Genomic DNA, 6000 nt, shown 5'->3' with positions numbered 1-6000 from the left:
TGATTAAATGAACTCTATAGTAGAAATCCTTGAGAATAGAGATGTTTTCGCGTATACCTCTTGTCTTGCTAGTGCATCATAATAAATCACACAATACCTCTTTTTGTGGGATACGAACCTAAAATTTCAAAGTTCGTACCACCCATAATATCATCAAGTACAAGCTGATAAATTAATATTAATATTTAAAGTTTAAATAATTTTTAAGGTCTTAGATTGAACCCATAAATTTTAAATAATCTTTAAGGAATTAATATTGAACCTATTATATTTTTAGAGCTATGAATCTATATTTATAACTTATTTTTATTTAATAAATATTTATTTGTAAATTTATATTCCACATCGAATTTATTGAGTTCTGATAAACATGGTACTACAAAACTGAATACTTCCATGTTGAATGCTGATGTGTGGATTGTTTTTCTTTCCTTCCTTTATTATTACTTTCTCCGATTCAAAATAAGTGATTTTTTGAATTTTTTTTTGTGGTCCAAAATAAGTGATTTTTTTTCAGATTTCAAGAATGAATTAATTATTTTTTTCTTACATTGCCTTTGGAGTAATTAATGTTGGAGTATGTGTTAGGAGTGTTTATGCGAAGAGACAATAAAGGTTAATATGATTAATTTCATTGCTAATTAATTTTAAAAGGTAAATTTCTTAATATGTGTGAAAACAAAAAAAAATCACTTATTTTGGACCGGAGGGAGCAGTACAAAGCATTTAGTGTAGCTTTGGAAGTAATTGGAATTGCTTTGACTCGGTCTAACTGAATGCTCTCTCCCAAAAACATCCTTTTCAATTTAATTATACAAAAAAAAAAAAAATAGCCATTAACCAAGTTACAAAAAAACATCCTATTTTATTTGTCTTTTTGGTTTGCATTAGTGACGGAAAACAACTTAATTAATAATAGGAATTTTTACATTCTATAGCAAAGGTTAACACCTTATTTATTTTAAATAAATACCATTTTAAAAAATTATATTCTATAGATACCTTTTAAGATTTATAACAAAATATTTAATTTTGGTTACCTCCTAGCCCTAAGCCACTAAATACGCTATTCAATTATGCTATTTTCTTTCTCTCTCTACTTTGATACATCTCATTCTCTTCCCTCATTATCTGAAAATACGATGCTCCAAAATTTCTCTCACCCACACTATTTTCTTTTCATTCCGATCAATTCTTGCCCCGAATATTTGAATTGCCATTTCTCTATCATCAATTCTCGCCACGGGTTTCGATCACATATTGCCTGATGCATTCGAGAGCTTGTCTAGCCCTTGCCTTCCTGAAAAACCGTGGGGTGATTTCCCTTTTGCAGGGTTTATAGCAATAGTTGCGGCAATTGGAACAATGATGTTGGATTTGGTAGCTATGAGTTATTTTAGGAGATCAAGAAAGGAGATTTCTCGATTAAGGTCACTAAAAGCAAATCAAATCCTTAACCAAATCACTAAAAGCAGGTAATGAAAATAAGAAGATGCATGTTGCATCTTTAAATCTCAAAGGTGTCGCGTGTTGTATCTTCAAACGTTGCGGAAATTAGGGTTTGTTCTTGAACAAAGACGACGGAGTTTGGGGCTGAGCAACTTATTTTCTGTTAATATATTTCAATGTATTTTCATGTATTTCATTGTATTCATTGTCTTTTTTTCATTGTAATTCAATGTATCTCGTTGTATTCCATGTATTTCATTGTATTCACTATATTTTTTTTCATTGTATTTCAATGTATCCCGCTATATTCTATGTATTTCATTGTATTCACTGTCTTGCTATATGCCATGAATGTATTCATATATTTTTTAATTAATATAATTTATGTATTCAGATGTAATATAATTTCTCTGAAGATTGCTATGTTTTTGGGGTATTTTTCGGTTGAGAATCTTTTTTATAACTGAAAATACAAAATTTGTATGTTATAATTGAGTTTGTTGAGTTATATTAGGAGTCTGGTATGTTAATTGATTCACTTTCCGTTTTAAAAACAGTGTAATCCCCTATTTCACGTCGTAAATACAGTCGAATACAACAACTGATTAGCTGGATTTCCCTGATTCGCGCTTATTTTTGCTACTGTATTCATGAATACAATAACTTAAATACATCAAATACATCTTATAACCACAGAAAAAGTATCTATAATCCGTAATATAGTAAATGATATTTATAGATGGTTAATTACTACTAAAAGATAGTGCTTTACGAAAAAAAATTATTGAAAGACTGCTCTTTTCATTATTGAATTTTCATTCAAGAGGTAACCATTAACCAAGTTACAAATTAATCAGCTTTGGTGGCACTTAGATTTCGCATTGGTTTAGTTTTTATAAAACAATTCGTAAGAATTTTGTGCTTGCGTTGTCTTTTAGAATGAATTTCCACTTAACATTCTTTTTCAAATAGCAATCTAGAAAAGTTTGTACAACCCATAATATCATCAAGTACAAGTTGATAAATTTAATATTGATATTTAAAGTTATGAATTTATATCTATTATTTATTTTTAAAGTTTAAATAACTTTTAAGGTCTTAGATTGAACCCATAAAGTTTAAATAATCTTTAAGGTATTAACGTAGAAGTCATTATATTTTTAAAGTTATTAGTTTTTGTTTACTATTTATTTTAATTTAATAAATTTTTACTTATAAATTTATACTTAGCATCAAATGTATTGAGTTCGGATAAACATGGTACTACAGTCAGACCTTATATAACAGTATCTCTATATAACAATCATTCACTAGAAAAATCAAGTTTTCCTCGGAACCAATTTTTCAAGTTATATTTTGCTTCTCTATAAGAACTTTTTACCTATACCAGCAACAACCATATTTATAGTAGGACACTCTTTGTAAATTACCCCTCTATAATACCCATATAGAATCTTTAATATTACTAATAATAATTCTTAATATCCGCACATAATTTTTTCTATTGAACAAAGTTTTCATCTTGCATAATACATAAGATTTGAAGATTTGCATATGATATCTTTTTTGTTGGACAAATGCCAAAAAATATTAAATAGAAAATTCAATTATTAAACTCTTAGAAGGCCTTCGAGGGAAAGTTTTGGATACCTTTTTGCTGCAATTTTAGGCACAAATCTTCGCCAGTTCAAATGTTATATCACTACTAAGAGAATAGAATCTAAGAAACAAGATAGAACTGCAAAGTTCTTCCATCAATCTTGACAGAATTTATTTTTCTAGTAACTTTAAATTATGTGCCTGAGAGGATAATCTTTGTATATTTAGTTATGAAGTTATTAATAATGTATTAACTTTCGTAAATATTTAATTATTGTAATATACATATCTTTTGAGATTTAAAATTTAAAAATTTTCTTATCTTTTAAATGTAACATTAAAAAAAGAAAAATAATTAATTTTGAATTTTTTTTGTCTATAGCAGTCAAAAAATATTTAAATGTTAAATATTGTTATAGGTGTATAACAACAATTTACCATAAAAGCAAAAAATCTCGGAACAAACAATGCTATTATAGAGAAATTTGATTGTAATAGAAAACTAAATATTGTTTTTCTTTCTTTCTTTCTTTCTTCCTTCCTTTATTACAATATTGGTACAAAGCATTTATTGTAGCTTTGGAAGTAATTGGAATTGCTTTGACTCACTTGACTTAACCTTAAATGAATGCTCTCTCCCAAACACATCCTTTTTAATTAACGAAAAAAGTAACCTGGAACATGCAAAGCAATAATAAAAAAATGGCTATTTTATTTGTCTTTTTGGACGAAAAACAACTTAATTAATAATATAGTTAATCTTTTTATTGAAAGACTGCTCTTTTCATTATTGAATCTTCATTCAAGAGGTAACCAAGTAACAAATTAATCAGCTTTGGTGGCACTTAGATTTCGTATTAATTTAGTTTTTATAAAACAATTGGCAAGAATTTTGTGTTTGCATTGTCCTTTAGAATGAATTTCCAGTTAACATTTTTTTTGTAAATTAACTATGAGATTTTTCTTTTTAGATTTCTTATAGTACGCTCCATATTGTTGGAAAACTAATTCAAAGTTGTAGTAGAAAACCTTAATTATTTAGAATTTGGTTTATTTAATTCATGTTTCAATAGAATTTGTAGTCAGAATTAATATAAGAATAGGCTTTCCTATTTCTAGTTAAAATAAGTTTCATAGTATTATAAATAGGGGTATTACTAGCTTATTTTAAGATGTGAAGGAAATAAAGAATTGTAGAGATCAGTCATAGATTTATAATAAAATATTTTTCCTTCTTACAGGCGGCGCTAGCCAATACATACCGTCCGTCTGGCAATGATTATGCGGGCAATCGTCTGGCCAAATATAATATTGGAAAATGCCTGGTCAATGATTATATTGGCAAAATCTGGCCAATGGTATATGCATGAAAAAAAAATAACCATGCTGAGAAGGATTGAGAAAAAAATTCAAATTCAAAGAGATGCCAGAAAATATGGACAAAGGGGAATAGGTTCTTCCCTATAAATTAGAGAAGCAACCAAGAAAAAAAACAAAGAAAAGGAGCTAGTGACATGTGCATTAGCAATTGAAAGTTGGTGACATGTGCATTACCAAGAAAAGTGCATTACCCGCATCAAATATTTATATTAAATTAGTATGGTTTAAGATATGTATTTGTAAATAGTTTATTTTCTTAATCATGGTTCAATGATAAATATTTTTACCTGATAAAATCGCTTTAATTATAATAAATTAATTTAATTTGATGTAAATATCGGATACAAATCTTTACCTTATTCTACTTAGGTCAAGACTAGTTGAGGAGGGAGTATATTTCCTACTCACAGCTTGTTGGATGATTATTACTCATTATTTTATAATATATTATATTGTATCGTATCATATTGTTTCGTGAAATAACGTTTGGGTAGATTGATCGTTTGATATAGTTTAATAATATTTTTATTGCTTAATTATTTTGGTTGTATCGTATTGTACAACTACTGATAAGTTTACTAAATAACTTTAATAGTTGTAAATATTAGACTTATCAACAATTTTTCATAAAATAATTGTAGATAATTTCTTTTTCGTAATTTATCACCGTTGATGCATTGTGCATGTATCGAGTTGCTATATTCATGCAAGTAGTACTAATAAAAGATGGCATAAAAGTTCATATATTATCATTTCAGAATATCATTCACCAGAATAAGGTCATTATATATGCTTGGTCTATTATACGAGTGTGACCAAACTCTATAGGTAAAAGTTATCACTTGAATTCATAAGAAAGAGATAAACGAAAAACAAAATCAATTACTATGAAAGAAGAACCCATCACACTAGTATACGATAAGTTCATAACTTTGTTAGATGGCTATGATCTCAAACGATATTGGAGAATGCTACAATATGTAGGAAAAGGCACCACCAAAGAATCAGAAACATTTTGAAGAAAAAATCGGGTATAGCATTTCTATATATAAAATAGGATTATTAATAATAAATAATTAAGGCTATGATGGAAAAGAGAAATAAGATAACAATCAAATCACACCAAAAAATTCTTTTTATAATTATGTAACAATGAATTTAACAATAAGATATAATAATATTCAAGTAACAATTAAAATAAATATTATATCTAAAATAAATTACAATAGATAATAACCAATCCAAACAACCTGTGGGGTGTAAAATAAAATAGGGTCTTTTCACTTTTAGCCCGCGCCAGAAACTATTTACATTTGTGAGACGAAGAAGTGTATAAAATTTGTATAATTTTTGTATATAACATACAGAATGTATATATATATACATAAAATATACAAAAAATATATATATTTTTTCAGCTATTATTTTGAGGGTGGCTATACAATATCATTTTTTCAATAAAAATAAATACTATGTTTGCATGTACTCTACACGGGTTCACTTACTCTATATACTCCTATAATCTGATATACAAAAAATAAGTCCTATATTCTCTTTTTTAATACTTGTTTG

This window comes from Nicotiana tabacum, chromosome 20, assembly GCF_000715075.1.
Source record: "Nicotiana tabacum cultivar K326 chromosome 20, ASM71507v2, whole genome shotgun sequence".
Taxonomy (NCBI): Eukaryota; Viridiplantae; Streptophyta; class Magnoliopsida; order Solanales; family Solanaceae; genus Nicotiana; species Nicotiana tabacum.
This window is presented reverse-complemented; position numbering follows the sequence as displayed.